The sequence below is a fragment of the Camelus ferus genome, chromosome 18 (genome assembly GCF_009834535.1).
Source record: "Camelus ferus isolate YT-003-E chromosome 18, BCGSAC_Cfer_1.0, whole genome shotgun sequence".
NCBI classification, from domain to species: domain Eukaryota; kingdom Metazoa; phylum Chordata; class Mammalia; order Artiodactyla; family Camelidae; genus Camelus; species Camelus ferus.
Genome location: NC_045713.1, coordinates 34,947,359 through 34,968,255, shown reverse-complemented (window position 1 = coordinate 34,968,255; position 20,897 = coordinate 34,947,359). Strand labels below are relative to the sequence as shown.

General features: G+C 44.4%; 1 long non-coding RNA gene across 1 annotated transcript in view; it reads left to right on the top strand.

Annotated features, from left to right (window-relative positions):
- Positions 1-1,504: 1,504 nt before the first annotated feature.
- LOC116657612 overlaps positions 1,505-20,897 on the top strand; it is a 43,380-nt gene continuing 23,987 nt past the window's right edge. The window contains exons 1-2 of the long non-coding RNA XR_004312796.1: positions 1,505-1,635; positions 14,405-15,010. This is a non-coding gene — a long non-coding RNA (uncharacterized LOC116657612). The remainder of the gene's footprint in view (positions 1,636-14,404; positions 15,011-20,897) is intronic.

The following is a 20,897-nucleotide window of genomic DNA, read 5'->3' as shown; positions in this document are numbered from 1 at the left end:
GTGATTTGGGAGTTTATTTGTTATAACAGCTAAGATTACCTTAATTAGTACGTGGCACTGGGTCTGATTCATTTGAGTCCAGTTCACCTCGACAACTAGTTAATGAGCACCTATACGCCAGGCACTGGGCAGGACGGTGGGGTCCCAGCACGCAGAGCACAGATACAATCTCTACCTTCAGTGGAGGGGTTTGGTGCCCTGCTTCCAGCCTCTCCAGTGTTCCGGACTTTGATCTATCCTAACACTTACCATGCTCCATTATATAGCTGCTTGAGAGCAGGTACCACGTCTTCATTGTGTTTCTAGCACCACGGTGCCGGAGACACAGTGCAGGTTGGTAAATGCTTAACAATGCTCCGCCTGCTGTTCTCACGTTTTGCCCCGAGAGCCTCCAGTCAGTGAAGAAGGACCCACTCCATGTCCTTTTTGCATTTTGTGGCTTACTGGCTCTTTTCAGAACCATGTAGCGTTCTCGCCACAGGCCAGGCAGATTCATTGAATCTGAAGGGAAATTTTATGCCTCCCTCAATGGCCTCCCCCCCGAGGAGAAAATAAAATATTTGACAATTTTCTCCGTTGTCCTCCTACTTTGTTTTGAATTGCACTGCATTTTGCAGTGTTTCTCCTGCTCAGAAATGATGAATACCCTTTAAACCAACACAGTGTTATTTGCAAATGAACGTAAAGAGGAACAAAATTGCACGGGGCCGAAGTGGGCTCCAGCAGCAGCTTGGAAAAACACATTTTTCAAGGTACCAACCAAAAGGAATTCATCCAATTTAATTTTCAGGTAGGTCTATAAAATTAATAAGTATTCTGACTGAAAAGCATAATTAAACCAACAGTGAATGTAAATGAGGAAGCGAAGTATCGTGCTATGACTGGAAGATCGTTTTGCAACCGAATGGCCCATACCAAGAAAACAAATTATTAATGCGGTCTTATTTCTCACGAATATTCGGGGAAACGAGAAAGCTCTTGCTGTTCTGCATAATCATCTTCTCGGGAATGTATGCGCAAAGGCCAGCAGGCTCAGCTGGAGCAAGTGGTCTTTCCACAGCACTGAAGCCAAGGGGTAGCTGCCGTTGTTCACATGCAGGTGGAGACAGTTGGAATAAAACAAAAGCCCGCGCCCCACCCTATGGCCAACAGTGTTCAAAGCTAGGCCTCCTCCTGACAGCATCTTGGCTTTGTCTAAGGGGGCAGGGGCATGGATCGTGACTGGTCTAAGCCATTCAGGCACCCCTGTTTGCCTTTGCTGGATACCTGATTTCTCAGCTCACTTTACAGCTAGGACTGACCATATGACAGCGTCCTGGCCAATGAGACCATCTGCAGATATCTTCTGGGAAACTAGAAAACATCTCCTCCCTAATAAAAGGAGAAAGAAGCAAAATGATCCTCTTCCAATACCCTGGCTCCCCCATCTTAACCTCTCCTTCCTGTCTTTGAATGTAGCCATGATGCCTGGAGCTGTGGCAGCCACTCTGCAACCATGAGGCAACAAACATGGGCATAAAAAGCCAATAAGCTACAGCTTGGAGTCCATACTGGAAGAGATCTGGATCTTTAATGACATAATTGAGTTGCTGAACCAAACTAGGAGTGTCTGCCTCCAGCCTTATTGTTAGTGAGGTAAGAGATGTCTATGTTGTTTAAGCTACTGTTGATTAGAATTCTATCACTTATAGCCAAACAGAACCCTAACTATTTCAAATTCAATCCCTCTGTAATATCCGCGGAAGCCATCTCCTCCTCACCAACCTCTCTGCTGCTTGCCAGTGCAGGCCTGCTTGTGTTTCATCTGAACTCTTGCTTCAGTCTTTTAACCAAGCTCCCTGCCTCCGGTCTCACCCAGACCATCTCCCGCACAGCAGCCTGTGTTGTATAATGTACCTCCCCAATTTGTGCATCTGACAAATACCTGTTCATCCTTTAGGATGCTTTAGAGTCAAAATCAATCACCACATCCTTTGAGAATCCATCTCACTTTTCCCAGGCAAACTCACTGTTCCCTTCTCCTTTCCCACAGGTAGTACTACTTTCATATGTATTTCAGAAGTATTCCTTCCTTCCTTCAACATTCTATGTACCAGAAAGCACATCCGTTCTTACCTCTTCCACTTACGGTTACGTGAATTTCAGTAGAGATCTGTTTGCCTGGCTGTCTTGTGGTCAGAGACCACATCTCATTCCTCTTGTATCCCCAGCTCCTACCATAGCATTTGGCACCTCCTAAGAACTCCATAAACATTCATGGCATAAATTCAACCTTTGAGGCACAGGTGATAAAGGGGTGAACAAGACAGGTTGGTCCCTTCTACCCTTCTGGTCTACCAACTCCAGCTGGAGAGACTCAGGAAACAAATAATTGCAGGCGTTTCAGCTTGGAAAACGTGGGGGATGCTACAAAGGGGAATTAGAAGAAGCTGTGAGGAGTGTAACGTGGGAATCTAATTTAGACTGTGGGCAGGGGGCAGTCAGACTAGGGCTCTCTGAGGAAGTCACTCATGTATATTAAAACCTTCAAGCCACGAAATGGGAAGAAATTGAGTTTTTCCAAAGAGCTAGAAAAGAGTCATTGCGGCTATAGCTCCATGAGGAAGGGAAGGAGGGGTGGGAGAGGAGGCAGGGAGGTAAGCAGGGGCCAAACCACAGGGGGCTCGGAAGACCCTGTGAAGGTTTATTTTGTGTATGTACTTTTTCATGTTAAAAATGTCTAATTGTGTCACACATTGTGTGTGTTTTAAATGAATTTAGCCAAATGATCCTGATATACAGAAAGCATTGATCATCAAATTATCAAATCAATGATACCTTTCCAGCATTTATTAATAATGTGCATGTAGCTTATCTTGTTATTGGAATAGACTAGGAAGCGCCTACTTCGCAGATGAACTGAAGCACACAAAATGTTGGCCGTTCATCAGATTTCAGTTTTAAAATAATGCAGAGTGGTGACGCTTGGTTTAATTCTTTAAAAACAATCATTTTATGGTGACAAGAATGCTTAACGTGAGATCCGCCCCCTTACCACAATTTTAAGTGCACAGCAGAGCCTGGTTGACTAGAGGTGCAAAGTCACACAGCCAATCTCCAGAGCTGGTGGACCTGACTTCACCGAAACGTTGAGCCCACGGATTGGCAACTTGCCATCTCTGGAGAGATGGTCCTGGAAACCATCATTCCCGTCCTTGAGTCTATGAATTTGCCAATTTTCAGTACCTCATAGAAGTAGAACTATGGATCTCTCTGTGACTGGCTTATTTCATGCTATGTCCTCATGTCTTCATGTCATCGTGTCCTCAAGTTTCATTCATGTTATGGCACGACCACCCAGCTTCCTTCTTTCTTAAGGCTGAACAGTATTGCCCTGTGTGTCTGCACCACGTTTTCTTTATCTGTTCATCTGTGGCTGGACATTTAGGATGTCTCCGCATGCAGAGGGTTTCTGATGTTTCTGCCAAGTGCCATGGGAGGTGACAGAAGGGTTTTATGGAGATGAGGTGACAGGGATCTGACTTACATTTAAGACGGTCACTCGGTTGGCGCTGATGAGAAGTGACTGGAAGGAAACGAGTGGAGGCTGAGGGTCAAGTTAGGAGGCTGTTTCAGGAAAAGATGGCGGCTTGGGTTGGAGAGGTGACAGAGGAACTGAGAGAAGTGGGCAGATTGAAGGGAGGTTGGGAGTTAAATTGACAGAACTTGGTGACAGGTTGGATATGGGGCTGGGGAAACGGGAGACACAGCTGCAGACACACAAGGCTGCCTCTACCTTTGCCCTCCTGCCAGGCTGCCCACGGCTTCCCCTGGGGCACGGGGCCGGGGTCATTTGTCTCCGAGTGACTGCCAGACTCCTCGTCCCGAGCAAACCCGCTTAGTGGCAACAAGGTCCAAGAGAAGCCTTTCCTCCTAGAAAAATCAATGAAACTCATAAACCAGAAGAAAAAATATTAAACCTGCCTGCCTTTCTTTCCACACATCTATCCCCTGCAGAAGGGTGTGTGTGGCATTTCCTGGTAATTAAATCATATGCTTGAGAGGAAATGCATGGGATCATGTAAGTCTCCAAAGTCTGCCTCCCCTGGAAGGTGCTCCTGCTCCGGCCCCACAGGAGCGAGGTTTGTACAGACGGCCCTCAGCCCCCAGCCGCCCGCCGTGCCCCTGGCTGCCCTGGTTTCCTCTGACCCAGACTCCGCCAGGACTTCCTGTTGTGAGCTCTCAGAGCCCTACCCTCCTAGCACTTGTCAGTCTGCATGTAAATAATTCATGGTGTAGGTGACTGTGTCATGTCCCATCATGGGGAGGACACGCCTGGTTTCGTTCAGCCTGATTTCAGATTTCAGACCTGTTCAGTGGCATTGAATTAACTCACCCCCAAGGGCTCACCCAGACATCTGACCATCCCCTGGATCATCCCGTGTCCTTGAGAAGGGCACCTCAAACCCCAGCCAGCACCCCGGCCCACCAACTCGGAGGAAATCCTCCAGTCTCAAGTCTCAGCTCTGATGCTTTGTCCAGTTAGCTGACCTCTCCACTTCCCTGTTTCTGTTTTCCTGCAATGAAAATTGTACCACCCACGCCAACATAGTGCTTAAGACCCTGAATTGAGTGTGAGTTCAGATCTCAGCTCTGCCACTTCTTTGCTGTGTGACCTTGGGCAGGTCACTTAACCTCTCTGAGTCTGTCCCCACTTCTCTAAATTGAGACTCATAAGCATATCTAGCTCATAGGATTGCTGTGAAAATTAGATGAGATAGCGTGTTTTTAAATAGCCCTAAAGCTGGCATTTGTTAGGTACTCAATAACTGTTAACTGCTATCATGATTATGGCTGGTTTATCGTCTCGCCTAATTGTTGCAAAGAAAGCACTTTAGTACATGAAATAGGTGCTTAAATGACATTGTCAACCACAGGGACTACAATGGCGAGCCCTTGTTGAGTGCTTTCCATGTGCCAGGGATGTCCTCAGTGGTTTACTTATGTTAACACAGCAACCTTGAGAGGTGCGGATAATATCCCCGTTGTAATATAAGGAAATTGGAACAACTCCACACGTATTAGGTCATAATACCATCAACAAACATTCAGTCAGCACCTGCTGTCTGCCAAGTACTACTGCTCAGCCCTGAGAATACACACACTTTTTCCTTCCAGAAACTCACAGACCCGCAGAAGAGGTAAATAGACACATAACTAACTTAAAGTGCTGTGCTCACAGTATGAATTAAATTGTATGCAAATATTGAGTTAATAAGCAATTTTTTCAGAGGCAGTAGGGAAGAGGATTAACTCAAAAGTGTAGGAAAGAACTATGTAAACATGAAATCTCAAAAGATGGGAAATTGTACCATTAGCAGTGAGAAATAGCTCCTTACCCACCTGCCCAGCTGAGAAAGAACAGGCCGCAGGTGTGAAGGAAAGAGGGTCAGCTTAGTGTCCCTTTATTGCCCCTGTCCCCTCCTTGGCTGGTTCAGTGGAGGGGCTTGAGATGGCCAGTGTTGGTTCGTGGGTGAACGTGGGCTGAGTCATCTAATTCCAGAGTGGTGGCCTGATATTAATTATAACAGTGGCTTCTGTGACATTAATGAAGTGGGAAAGCGGTTTGATTAGAAGCTGATCATTTTATTCATTCATTCATTCATTCATTCATTCATTCATTCAACAAATATTTGTAGGGGGTAGGACTCTAGTCCAAGTGCCGATCAGGCTACAATCTGGCCGGGTCTGTGCCATCATATCGCATATATTCCAATAAGGAAGATGGACCATAAGCAAATAAAATAATTTGCTTGTGTTTTGTAAATATTTAGTGGACCTGATGGTGCTGAGGACTAACAGAGGAAATAAAGCAGGAGAAGGAGGGGAAGATGAGTCTTGGGAAGGAGAGTCGAATTATTCTGTCTGCCAGGGGTTGTACTCATCTGCCAGGGCTGCCATAACAAAACACCTCGGACTAGGGGCCCAAAGAGCAGAAATTCATTTCCCACAGTCTGGAGGCCAGAAGTCCAAGATCAAGGTCAGGGTTGGTTTCCCCGAGGTCTCTATTGTCTCGCTGATGGTTGCCCCTAGCTGCCCCTTCAGTGGTTGTTCCTCTGTATACGTACCCCTCATGCCTCTTTTTTGTGTCCAAATCTCTTCTTATAAGGACACCAGTTAGACCGGATTAGCCCCACCCTAACAGCTTCATTTCAACGTCATCATCTCTATAAAGACCCTGTCTCCAAATACAGTTACAGGTTGAGGTCCTGAGGGGTTGGAACATCAACATATGAATTTGGGGGGAGGAAGTGGACACAGTGTGATTCATAACAGGTTAGGGAAGGCTTCACTTTCATATGATGATATTTGACCAGAACTTGAAGTGAGGAGTCACATGGACATTTGGAAGCGCACTCGGGCAGAATAGCAGCAAGGGCAAAGGCCCTGGGGTAGGAATCTGCTGGGTGAATTCACAACAGGAGCCAGAAGCGACTCAGACTGACTGAGTGATGCTGTCAAGAGAGATGGTGAGAGGGATGAGTCTTGTATGAAATGTGAATTTTATTCTTGGTAAAATGGAAAGGATTTTGGAGAGTTTTGAACAAAGGAATGATACAAGTTGTATCACTCATGGTTTCGCAAGAGTGCTCTGGCTGCATGCTGAGGGCAGACTGTGGGGAGGGAAAGGGAGAGGAAGAGGACTGGTTAAGAAGCTATTGCAGTAATCTGGGCAAGAGAAAAGGGTGGCCTGAGCCCAGGTGTTAGCCCTGCAGGTGGCAGGAAGCAAGGTGGAATATGGGTGCTTTGAAAGTAGAACTGACTGGACTTGCCGATTGGTTGGATGTGGGTGAAAAAAAAAAAGATAGAGAAGAGACAGCGAGACCCCAAGCTCTTTGGCCTGGACCACCAGAAGGATGGAGCCTCATTCCCTGAGACAGGAGAGAGTACAGTTGGACGAGTGGGAGTGGGTATATTGGAGCCCATTTGGACCATTAGGTATGAGATGACAACAAGACGCCCTGCAGAGCTGCTGAAGGAGTTTTTTCAGAGAGAGCTAGGTTTGGTGGCAGAAATTTGAGAATCATCAACTTATAAACAAAGACTTTTAAACCCACGAGACTAGAAGATACAGTGGAGGGGATGAATGCAGACAAGAGAGAAGCTCTGAGGAATTGCTCCCTGCCTCGCTACGCTGTTGAAAGCAGAGGTTTCTAGCCAGGAAGGCCAGGAACTCAGAAGGGAAAAATAAAATGCATCTTCATTTTCACTGCCTCCAAACTGAAACTTGATGTGTCCCTCAATTACGAATGAGGGAATACACTGCAGCAGTATTAAGTGTGAGCGGAGCTGTGACTGCGTCGCCAAAAGGAATCACAGCTAATTATCATGTTGCAAGTGTTGCCAAGATTTCAAAATACCATTTACACTTATCACTATTTAAAAATTACAAAGTCTTTAGACCTGCCACTGGATCTTTTTTTTTTGCAATGTGTTAGTAAAGAAGCCCATATATTACCATTTTACGCATTTGTTTTATTAAATATTTTGATAACTATTTTTCAGTGAAATTAGTTTCTTTGCAAGGCAATGTATCTTACGGATTTTTATAAAAATCATTATTCTGAGAAGGTATTTGTAAGTTTCATCTGCCTGCCGAAGGAGTCCACACCATCAAAAAAAAAAAAAAAAAAAAAGCTCCGTCCTCTGGTTTAAAGGTTGAACAATCCACAAAGGAAGTGGAGAGGAGCCAGGCTCCCAGGCTGATTCTACAAACCAGGTCCCTCTCCCTGCCCCCACCCTCACTCCCTGATGGCCACATCCATCCTATTTGTCTGGCATGTCCTCAGTGCAACCTGGGTTCTAAAATGAGCAAGCCAGAGCCTCTTTCCCTCATGACCTTGTTTTCCAGAAGGGGCGTGAGTACCCAAACAGACATCATTCTAGTCAGAAGTTCTTGCAACCTACAAAGGGTGCCCAGCCACTCTGCACAAGTTCCCAGACTACACTTTACAGCTTTCAAATGCAGGCTTTTACTGCCGAAAAGCTGAGGATTGACACTGTCCTTGTATTCTTTTGTGGCTTTCTTTCTTCTAGAAGTATTCAGCTCAGACAGAAGATCTCTTTAGAGAGAGCATTCTATCTGCGTTGATTCCATCACAGGAGGAATAAGTCCCTCAAAGAACCTATCGTGCCTCACAAGGCCACTCAGGGCGAGAGGCTCCTTCCCGCTGGTGACACCCTCTGTTTTCTCCTCGCTCCCTTAAGTCCCTCCCAGGCCCATGCTGGAGTCAGGGGTGGAGGAGGGGCACCAACAGCAAGAGCTATTTTCATCATTCGTTTGCAGATTTTCTATCCAAAACCTCCGGGTGCCATTTATCCCGCTGCACCTCTGAAAATAGAAGCACCGGAATGTTCACATTCACATTCTGGGCCCCGTAGCTTGAGGTCTTCTATCTCACTGATGCCGTTTTTGGATGTAACAAATGGCTGAATAGATTTTCTTGGCTCACACCCACTGTCTCGAAGCAGCAGTCAGTGGGGTAGACATTTCAGAGCATCGTCTGCAGCCTAAGAGGAAAGCAGGAGTGTCAGAAAGCATCATCTTGCCTGTATTACTAAGGGAAGTCTTCATGTCCCACTTCCAAGGTTTGCAAAAGAAACACAGAAAAGAGTTTGCTGCAAAAAAAAAAAAAATGTATCTATTAAAAAGCTTTAATTAAGAGACATTCTGGGCCCACTTCATTTTCATTTTCCCCCGTTGTTAATGGGGGAGATGACCCCTACTCAATGGAAGAATGTATGTATTTTTATTATGAATTCATCTTAGTTGACAGGAGACTGTCTCATCTTGAGGAAAATATCTTAATAAGTGGTTTAGATTTAAAGGGCAAGTGTGGACGGCATGAGATTGTAGGAGTTCAAGTGATGGAAGACTTGGTCGAACTGCCTGCTCTAATACAGATGGTCAACAGGCACATGCAAAGATGCTCAGCATCACTGATTATTAGAGAAATGCAAATCAAAACTACAGTGAGGTACCACCTCACACCGGTCAGGTTGGCCATCATTAAAAAGTATAGAAATAATAAATGCTGGAGAGGGTGTGGCGAAAAGGGAACCGTCTTACACAGTACAGCCACTATGGAGAAAAGTTTGGAGGTTCTTTAAAAAACTACAAATAGACTTACCATAGGATCCAGCAATCCCACTCCTGAGCATATATTCAGAGGGAACCTTAATTCAAAAAGACACCTGCACCCCATTGTTCACAGCAGCACTATTTGCAATAGTCAAGACATGGAAACAACCTAGAAGTCCATTGATAGATGACTGGATAAAGAAGTAGTGGTATATTTATATAATGGATATTACTCAACCATTAAAAAAACAATGAAATGATGCCATTTACAGCAACATGGGTGGACCTAGAGATGATCGTATTAAGAGTGTCAGAGAAAGACAAATATCATACGATATCACTTATATGTGGAATCTAAAAATGATACAGATGAACTTGTTTACAAAACAGAAATAGACTCACAGACACAGAAAACAAACTTATGGTTACCAAAGAGGGAAGGGGAGGAGGGATAAATTAGGAGTTTGAGATTAACAGATCCACACCACTATATATAAAATAAACAACCAGGATCTACTATATAGCACAGGGAACTATATTTAATATCTTGCAATAACCTATAATAGTAAAGAACCTGAAAAAGTATATACATATGTGTGTATATGTGTGTGTATGTGTGTGTGTATAGACTGAATCATTTTGCTGTACACCTGCAGCTAGCACAACGTTGTTAATCACCTGTATTTCAATTAAAAAACAAAAAACAAAAATATCTTCTTGTCTAGAGATGGGCAAGAAATAGGTAAAAAATAATGGGAATTATTAAAATAATAATTTTAATAAATATTAAATTTATTTTATATTTAATTTATGGGAACTTTATTTTAATAACATAAAAGGGAGTGAGAAAGGCCTTTCTAACCATTCATCTACACGACAAACATTTTTTAAGTGCCAGGCACTGTACTAGGCACAGGGATCCATGTTTTTGTCTAGGTGCCTTTCCATGAATAGAAATGGGTGTTGGAGCATTTTGTAAAAATAAGATGTCAAGAGCATTAAAGGGTTCTTACAGCTTGGTGACTGAGAGCAAGGGCTTTGCCATCGGCTAGACCTGCCGGGGTTCAAATCCCAGGTCATTCACTCACCGTCCTGTCTCCTTGGTCAAGTTAGTAAGTTTCCTGGACCTCTGTCACCCACGGGGTTGTTACAAGAACCAGAGGAGACGATGGTATGAAACATTTAGCATGGCACCTGCTTATAATATATACTTCGCAATGATAGCTACTGTCATTAAATGACAACCCCCCCCCGCCACCCCGCTTGGTATATTTGTTCCCAAAGAACTTAACCTTCAAAAGCATCATTTCATGATTGGCTGGTGTTATTAGTAAAGTCCAGCCAATAAAAGATCCTATTTTATCTGCTTTCCTAGAATAAGAGATGCCATTTAGTTCATCTTTGTACCCTCTCGTTCAGTCAGTCATAATGTTTGGGGACAGTTTGGGTTGTCATAGCTGGGGGTGATGGGAAGAGGCCAGGGACATTGCTAAACATCCTACCATGCAAACAGCGGCCCCCTACAATAAAGAACTATCTGGCCGGAGATAATAGTGTGCAATTTGAGAAGCCCTGGATAGAAGGAGTCGGCGCTATGTACATCCACGGACAATCTTACTCATGCATGCATGCTTTAAGCAAATGTTTGTGGAAGCCGCACTGCATGTCAAGCACTCTGCTAGGAACTGGAAAGAGAATGGTGACCAAGGGATGGTCCTTGCTCTCCTGGAGATTGTATTCAGCTGAGGAGATAAACTTGAACTGCACAAATCATTACCTAGCAGTCGTGCTGCAGGTCACCAAACAGTACATGGTCAAGTGAGAAACGGGACGGCAGAAACTATCCCAGTGTGGGGGCCAGGAAGGCTGCTCTGTGGACGTGGCATCTGGGCTGGCGCTTGAAGGATCTGGCAGGATTTAATGTATGACCTTGGTCAACCCATGACCTTCCAATCATTGTGTGTTGGGCCACTGGACTCAGCAGTCCCCTGGCTTTACCATTCGTGAAATCAGAGAGAGATCCAACAGCGTGGCAGATAAGAACACGGGGAGTGGAAATTCTTCTCAGAAAAGTGAGCAGCCAGCATGAGAGCTGCAGGGGCACAATGTTAAGCAGAGACCAAGATGCAAAACCCAGTTGTTCTCTGATGGCAGTACTTTCAGACTCAGCTTCATAGTCTTGATTCTTTAAACCCCTGGTAAACTCATCCAGATCCTCCCTCCTGTGAAGCTTCCACTCTGTCAAAAGGGAGTGAAAATATTATTTCTACAGCTGACATGAAAATACTCTTTAGGGGATCCTGTCTTTTTTTTTTAGAAAAACATCTTGATAATAAGCTTTACATGCAGAAGGACAGTTAAAAAAGAGAGCGAGCGAGCGCTAGCCAGATGACCAGCCTTGTATCCCACACATTCTGGGGTGGGAAGTGTGAGAGAGAGAGGGAAAGGGAAAAGTCACAGAAGAAATCCAGCAGAGAGGCCAGGAATGGCCAATTAAAAAAAAAATCCAGAATAGGAATAGCTGAAGGATTTTTTTTTTTAGATCACGTGTGCCTGAAAATCAGTTTTCAAGTTGTGTGCGGGGTAGAAGTCATCCATCACCTTAAACTTTCTTTTAAGACTGTTACACACAAAGAAAATGTCTTCCATGAATTTAGGGTGCAGAAAATTACAGAAAAGTTTCTTTTTTTTCCTTCTTTTTTTAATTTTATTTTTTAAAACATTTTTTATTGAGTTATAGTCATTTTACAATGTTGTGTCAAATTCCAGTGTAGAGCACAATTTTTCAGGTATACACGAACATACATATATTCATTGTCACATTTTTTTTTGCTGTGAGCTACCACAAGGTCTTGTATATATTTCCCTGTGCTATACAGTATAATCTTGTTTATCTATTCTACATTTGCCTGTCAGTATCTACAAATTTTGAACTCCCAGTCTGTCCCTTCCCACCTCCCCGCCCTTGGCAACCACAAGTTTGTATTCAATGTCTGTGAGTCTGTTGAAAATTACAGAAAAGTTTCTGATGTCTGTATCTGCATAGTCATCCTTGGAGTGAGATTGTGGTAAGAGAGAACAGAATATTAGAACTAGAGGTAACCTTAAGAATGTAAGACCTTGGAATCTGCAGAAATCTTGAAGCAGAGATTAAGTTTCCAGCTGAGTGTAGGATATAAGGGGCTGGTGTCAATTGTAAGAAAACAGGGCAGGGTGTCATCAGATGACTTGTGCATCACATGACCCTCTCCTTTCTAATGTTTCACACAACAATGCATGCGTTACTGGAGGAACTAGGTTTAAGAACCATTTTTTAAAAAAATTATTATTAAAAATTTTTTTTACTGGAGGTGCTGGGGATTGAACCCAAGACCTCATGCATGCTAATTAAGCATGTGCTCTACTACTGAGCTATACCCACCCCTCTAAGGGCTAGTCTTATGACTGGGGCAGATTAGACATAAAAGACAGTAAAAGAAGTCATTAGGTGTTCAAAACACAACAAATGAAAACATAAAAATCTCAACCTATAAACTTATAAAAACAGCCTAATTAACCTTAAAAAAAAAAAAAAGGCTTGCTAACTGAAATGAAGAAATCAGTTCAAAGGCAATAATCTAGTGGTTGTATTGATTTAAGATTCACTTTCTCTTCTAGAATAAAAAGGTATATTTAAACTTTTACTTGCTTCTCCTGAGGCGCTAGGAACTTGGTCTTGTCTTGATTTGCCTGAGCTCATCACCCTATAATTTACCTCTTTCTGAGTGAAAAAAGATGGAAACAAGGAAAAGCTGCAGGCATCCCTCATTTCATTGTGCTTCACTGTATCACCTCTCCAAGATATTGGGGTGTTTTTTTACAAATAGAAGGTTTGGAGCAACCGTGTGTCAAGCAAGTCTGTTGGCACCATTTTTCCAGTAGCATTTGCTCACACCATGTCTCTGTGGCACATTTTGGTAATTCTCACCATATTTCAAACTTTTTCATCATTATTACATTATATATAAATGTTCCTATATTTGTTATGGTGACCGTGATCTTTGATGTTATCACGACTCACTGAAGACTCAGATGATGGTTTGCATTTTTTTAGCAATAAAATATTTTTAATTTAGGCATGTACCTTTTTTAGACCCAATGCTATTACACACTTAATAAGCTACAGCATAGTGTAAACATAACTTTTATATACACTGGGAAACAAACAAACAAAAAACACATGACTCAATTTATTACAATAATCACTTTAATTGCATTGGTCTGGAACTGAACCCCCAATACTTCCAAGGTATGCTGTACTTAAATTTAAAATGAGGTGCTTCTGAATGTTCAACATGATTCCATTCAATGAGATAATTCTAGAACTGGCAAAATTTTGTAGAAAGAGTGTGGATGATTCATTTCTGGCAGAACTGGGTGGGACTTCCGGTTTTGTGTGACTGTAGGTGAGCTGCTAAGCTCTCGAGAGCCTCAGTATCCTCAATTGTCAAGTGGGTGGAAAACTACCTACCTTACAGGTTGCTGGCAACATGAAATGAGACCAAAAATGGTGCGTGTGCATGTCTACAGTTGATCCTCATCATCCTGAGAGTTCAGCACTAGAAAGTTACAAGAACACCAACTTAGCGAGCACTGAACCATCGCTCTTAGGGGAGATACAGGTTTCGGTTCCTGCGAGCCTCTGTTCACGGCATTTTCATCACACAGTGAATATATAGCTTTGTTTTACATGTGTTTCGGCTTAAAAATGGTGTATTTAATATTAATGTTGATTCATTAATGTTGATCTCAGGGCCGGCAGCACGATGACCCTGCTCGTTATCTAGATTTTCTTACCCACCTGTTTACTCCGCGAGGCAAATCCCAGCCTTCTCGCCCTTAGGAGCACCAGCGAGCACTTCAGCTCTACACTTGGGGACCAATTTAAACAGCGAAATCACCCACAAAAAGTACAAAAATGCAAATAACAGCAGTGCTAAACAGCCTGCGTAAAGGGCACTTGTTTGCAGTATAGGAACTGAAGCAGCAAAGCCCTGTTTCACATCAGCTGAGAGTGTGCACGGGGAGGGGCTGGAATTTTTTTTTGCAACTCTGTGCATGGCTACAAACGACCACCAATGTACCGTGAGTTCTGATTTGCAGATTACAAATAAACTGTAGTCAGTAGGCAAATTTGCAAATATCAAATTGGGAGCTAATGAGCATCTATGGGAATATATGTATGCCTGGAACCAAGCACATGCTTAGTGTCCCTGTTTTTCTCTTTTCCCAATAATGTGCCAGACATTGTAGGCAAACCAAGGAAGTTTGAGACAAGCGACGTAGAATCTCAGTTTGTCAACAGGGGAAAAATAAAAGACCCAAAGAGCAGCTGAAGATTGATTAAGTTGAGAGGAATAAACAGCCCATTACAGCCTGAGGGGTGCCACAGGTCATGGGGATCAGCAGCCACCTGCCTGATTCAAGCAGGGAGGACCACAGCTGGAACACAAGCAGGACTTTGCATAAGCCTAGCCTCACTCCTCGCTACCCAAAGAATGTGGCGGATGATTTGAAGCTCCAGCACAAACAACATCTCAGTTCCTGAGACATCTGGAGTGGAATTTGCTTCTGCGGTCACAAGCAGAGCTCTCTCATTTACCTGCTGTGTGACCTTAGGCACATGGCTTAACTTCTCTGAACGCTGGCAGCTATAACTTTGATACGAATTCTGATCTCCACTCCAGAGGAATGCCCCATGATCTTGTGGAGAAGCCCAGATGCATCAGAAGGGGATCTTGTCTCCTGAGCACTGAAATCCTCTGAGAAAGCACTTTGACAAGACCCCACGAGCAACTACATAAACCGCGGATATATGAATGCTCTCCGTGGCCAGCCCCTCACATACAGGTACTGTTATGGACTGAATGTTTGTGTGTCCTTAGCATTCATAAGTTGAAATCTAACCCCCAGATGATAGCATTAGGAGGTGGGAGCCTTTGGGAGAGGCTTAGGTCATGAAGGTGGTGCCCTCACAAATAGAATTAGTGCCCTTATAATAGGGACCCCAAGGAGCTTCCTCCCTGTTACTGCAGGCCGAACAGACTAAGACGGGCACTCAGTTTCTTCCTCTGTGAAACAGAGGTAATAATAAGACTGACTGCAGGTACTTTGCGGTGCTGTTGTCAGTCATTACATGGAGAGCCCTGGAAACAGGACGCCAGAGGATCTCAACCAATACCAGTCACTCACAGTAATCGTAACAACAGTGGTAGTGACAACAGTGACATTTGATTGTGGTAGTGTTGTTCTCTCCCTGCCCGTGTTCCAGCTCGTGTCCCCAGGTCCAGAAACAGTACCCCAGCGGATGGTTAAACTCCAGGAAAAAAAGCTCTAATTCCGGAGCCCCTTCCATGAGCCACGGGTCAGGCCAGCTCTTTTCAAGCATTATCTCATAACATTTGCTCTTGGCCCCAGGCTTTCTCAGCTGCAGCCCTATTGACACTGGGGGCCAAACAGTTCCTCACTGGGGGCCTGTCCTGTGCACTGTGGGATTTTCAGCAGCATCCCTGCCTCTACCCACCAGATACCAGTAGCAACTCTTCCCCCACCCCACCACTGTGACAGTCACAGATGTCTCCAGACACTGCCACACGTCCCCTGGGAGGCAAAGTCTCCCCAGATTGAGAATCACTGTTTTACATCATCTTTACACAGTGGTCATTCTCATGCCGGCTTTTCAGATGAATAAATGACATGTAGATAATTAAGCAACCTGCCCACTTGCCAGGCAGTGAATGATGACCAGAAAGTCTTCTGCACGCCCAGGGTTGAGAAGTCATGAGTCACTGATTTCTGTGCCTGTCCACTGAGCCTTTGACACCGTTCGCTGTTGCAGACTTCAAGGCTAGCAACAGGTTTCTGAGAGACAGAGTCCCATTTCACAGATCCTTCCAGAATGCCAGATGGCCCCACGGAGGGTGCCCTGTGGTCCTCCCGTCTCCCTCCCTCTCTCTGGCCCCAGCTTGCCGACCAAGATTTTTCAACTTTATTCAACAGAGTCTGTTCATTCCCCAGCCTGCAATGCCTCCAGCTGCGGGAGCATCTGTGAGCCGGGGGGTTGACTTTTTCATGCTTTCCCTGTTCATCTAAAGGATTCAGACAGACAATAGACAGACAACATCCTTGCTTCCTTCCCTGATGGGGTGGACAGAATCTGTCCATTTCCTTTGCAATGCCTAGGACAGCACTTTGAGACTCTAGACCAATGACTGTCAATCTTGTCTAATCCAAAGACTTTTTTTTTTAAATAATAACAATTTTATTGCACTTCTTAACTATCCCCAAATGAAATCCACAGCCAATAGAACCTACCTCTGCTCATCACTATTTAAAAACGCCATGTTACTGTAAAAATGTATTATCCTCTGTATTTTAATGTGTAAATCCTCAGGCATAATTACAACTAGAAAGCATAATGAGATAATACAGTGGGTGAACCTGCATATGGGATCACCGTGTCTGTGACAACTACAAAGTCAGGTGCAGAGGGGGTTGTATCTGGCGATTCAAGTCCACGAGCTGTGTTGCTGAGGGCAATGTGATTTTCTGATGGTGAATGACTCTTAACTCGAGTTCTGAACGTATAGAGGACACACCTGCCTTGGTTTTCATAGTACTTTCAGAGTGTTTAAATCTCCGGAAAATTTGGACTATATTAAAACTGCAAAATAAAGTATCAGTGTGAATGTAAAAGAATTTACTTAGATAGCAGTGGGCTTTGTTAATAATAAGTGGGTTGTTCACCCATACAGATTCTGAAGGGCATCTTGCGTTGAATGTTGTGCAGGATGGCAGGACTTCCCTGGGTCCTGTGTCCAGATGCTACTGGTGCTCTTCCATCATCATCACGATGACAACAAACGCCCTCTAGATCCCTGAGGTGTCCCTTTAAGAGGCGGTGCTGCTCCCAGGAGAACCACCGCTCTCATCTTTGGGCAGCATCCCCCCAGCCTTCCATCAGCCTGAATTCACCTCTCCTGTTCTGGTTTGAACCCCAGGTCCCAGTCCTCCTTGCCCATAAGCAGATCTCAAAGCCTCATGCATTGCCCTTATTCATCTCTATCTTTGTTTCTGGCCCCTGGTGAATTTCCTCTCTGGAAATTTGGGTGGGTGTTCTTACGTTTTTAAGATGTGTTATTCAGACTAACGATCTGTTTACAGCCAGAGAGGATGCTGTCTGCCTCGGCTTCGTCTGATAATTTGCTGGGAATCATCTGTGGTTCCTTTTTCTCCCTCTCTTACTTACAACTCCTGCCCTTATGGCCATGCTGTTCAAATCCAGCCATGGCAACCCCACCCTGCACTTCCACTGTGCGTCGACCCCAAACATCCCAAGCCGGGCTTTCTCAGGTTTGCCATTGATAGTCATCCCCTGTTCGGACAACACCTGTTCCAAGTTTTTCATGGAAGAGGCCTTGGTTCCTAACTCAACATCTGAAGCATTAGAGCATCTGGTTCTGGAAAGGTTCAGCCACGGCCTCATACTTTCCCAGAACCAGCCTTCCTCTCATGACAACCTCAGTCTGGTCTCCACCTCCATCCCCCATCCAGCTTCTCCCTGCCTCTGTGATGAGTCCTCTGGCCCTCTGTGTCCTTCATGGTTTGTGGAACCAGCTGACCTCAGTCAAGACCACATGAGTCAGCAGAGATATCCTATAACCTTGAGCCACATGTATGAAGGGGTCAGCATCTCAATCCCTGTCTCCCCAAACGGCGTCTCAGCCCCCCTATGCAACTGTGCCCTCCTTCCCGTAACAATCCTCTATATTAGTTTCCTGTTGCTTCTGTCACAGGTGACCACACATTTAGTTGGCTCCAAATGTATTCTGTTACTGTTCTGGAGGTCAGAAGTCAGAAACGAGTCTCAAAGGCCAAAGCCAAGGTTGTCGGCAGAGTTGGTTCCTTCTGTTGGCGCTAAGGAAGAATCTGTGTCCTTGCCTTTTTCATCTTCTGGAGGCTGTCCTCCTCTCTGGGCTCATGGCCCCGCATCACATGGCCTTTTCTCCCTCTGCTTCCATCATCATCATCTCGCCTTGTTCCTCCTTTGACCTTGCCTCCCTTTTATGAGAACCTTAGTGATTACATTTGGGGCCACCCAGATAATCCAGGATCATCACCCCACCTCAAGATCCTTACCAGAGCTGCAAAGTCCCTCTTGCCATATAGGGGAGTGTTCACTGGCTCCAGGGATGAGCACTTGAATATCTTTGGCGGGGGTACAGAGGGGCACGAATCAGCCCAGCACACTCTCCATCACTTTATGAAGGAGAATGGGAGTGTTGAGGTTATCAACCTAAAGGAAAAAAAAATGTTTACATGCTGTTGCATACACCCTTTCTTTATAACCAGTGATACTTCCTTGGATCATGAGACCAAAGCCACCGCTGAAATGGTCCTTGGTGGTTCAGAGACTTCTCCGTCACTGGACAGAGCAGGCACTAACAACGTTTACAGTGCAGTTTCCTGGATTAGTAATCATTACAATAGTGTGTCTTAGCTTACAGTGAGTCCTGCTGATCAAAAGGTACAGAATTCTAACAATAAATAGAACATATGCCCTGTGCCAAGTCTATATATGTTTTATCTCATTGGATTATCCATAAAAGCCTACTAGTGGAGGACTTTCTTATCCCTATTTGCTGGACAAGGTAACTGAGGCACAGCTAAGGGACTTGCTCAAATTTCCCAAGTTAGTGAAAGTCAAACTCACAATTGGGAGCCACACATTTGGACTCCAGAGCTTGTGCCTCTAAACACCTGCCCAGCTCTGCCACTGAGCTGCTGTGTTACCTTGAGTAAGCTCCTTTCCCTCTCTGGATGTTGGTTAAAGCAGAAGCATTGAGCCAGGTGAATATTTCTCAACCCTAACACTACTGACACTGGGGAGCAGATCACTCTTTGTGGTGGGGGGATGTCCTGTCTGTACACTGTAGGATTTACTGTAGGAGCAGCACCCCTGACCTCTACCCTCTACATGCCCACAGTAACCCTCCCTGCATACCCACCTCCAGCGTGATAACCATAGATATCTCCAGACGTTGCCATAGGTCCCTTGTGGAGGCCAACATCTCCCCTGGTTGAGAAGCATGGAGAATTAACCCACCCAGACTTGCCAAACAAACTATTCTGGGATTTCTTTCATTCTTTCTTTAGCTTCAAATTAGGGATTGCTTTATATTCAGGAAGCTCTCTCAGCAGGCAGGAGTTCAGATGCAATGTGCAAGCTAACCAGTCTTATAAATTAGCGCAAACATATGTCAGCGGTAATTAATTAAATACCTCCATCGCATCACTAACAGCACTGGCTGAGGACAATATTACCATTCAAAGTGCACCGTCACCCGTTTCTCAGTTTCACATCGCATGAGGTAGGAGAGTAAACAGTTTGTTTAGGGGTTTAAACAAAAGCTGTTGCTTTTTCATTTTGAAAGAAAGGAGGAACTTCTCAAAATAGAAACAGAGTCTGCTCGCCCTCCATTCCTGCCACTTTCTGCAAGATCTTCCTGAGAAGCCAATTTACATACGGTGGACAAAAAAAACAACAACAAAAAACTGGTCCTCAGTGTTGACTTGTCTTGTTCCCTCTTCCTGTGGTCTCAGGGTCATGAGTTTGCCTCTTAGCTTCAAGTTTTTCTATCATATTATTACAGAAACTCTCCAGCCCAATACTTCTACTTGATACAGAGATGATTTTTTTCATACTTTTTGACTTTATCCTCCATTTAAATCAGTTGGGTTTGGTTTTTTTGCGGGGGGTGGTACTGGCTGAATTCATGAAAAACAGACAAATACCTGATTCTGTATTCCAGCTTCACCACCAGTTGTGTGATTCTGGGCAAGTGGTTTAATGTCTCAGCCTCAGTTTTATCACCTGTAATATGGGGACAGTAACATGTGTCCTAGGGACGGCCGTATAGATTGTTAGGTCATATCTATTCAGCACGTAGACATTGCCTAACAGGTGCTAGGGGCTCACTTCTGCTGACGTGATTAGTCAGCAGGCAGAGAAGTGGCTTTGGGTTTCTCCCTTAGCTTCTTGCTGTCACTATTGAAGAGCAGAGCTCGTGTATATGAGGTGGGCTAAATCTATACTAAGAGAAGGAAAGAGGTGGAGAAATCAGCCCCTGAATAACGAACATCTGACGATGTGTAATTGCTTTGGGAAATGCAGCTCCTAAAGGCTGAGTCCCTGCTGGCTTTAAGCAGGATCAAGTGTCCTTCTGACATCAGTTCAGTCTGGGAAGCTTAATCACACACACACGCACTTGACTTACACACATAGTCCACCAAAAAAATCAGATCCACTGGGCTACCAAACTCTGGAAGCAGTGGAAAAAGCAGAAACAATGTCCCATAGGAATAAATTTGAGAAGTTTAGCATTAGAAACTAATTTCTGTCCTCTGTTATAATGTTTAATGGTCAGCTCTTTGGCTATGACCCGTCTCACTTCCTGTATCAGTTAGCTTTTACTAGGTTGTGCTGTGTAACAAGCAACCCTAAAAATCTCAGTGGCTTGCAATAACTTAAGTTTATTTCCCCACCTCCTTATATGCTGGTTGTCATGGGTCTGCTGCAGTTTTGTTCCACACACCTTCTCATTTCAGGATCCAGGTTAAAGGAACAGCCCCTATCCAAGCCCCATGACAATTATGGGGCAAAGGGAAAGAGGAGACCCGATAGAAACACACAATCTTAAACCTTTTGCTTGAACATAGTTTGCATTATAATCTACTT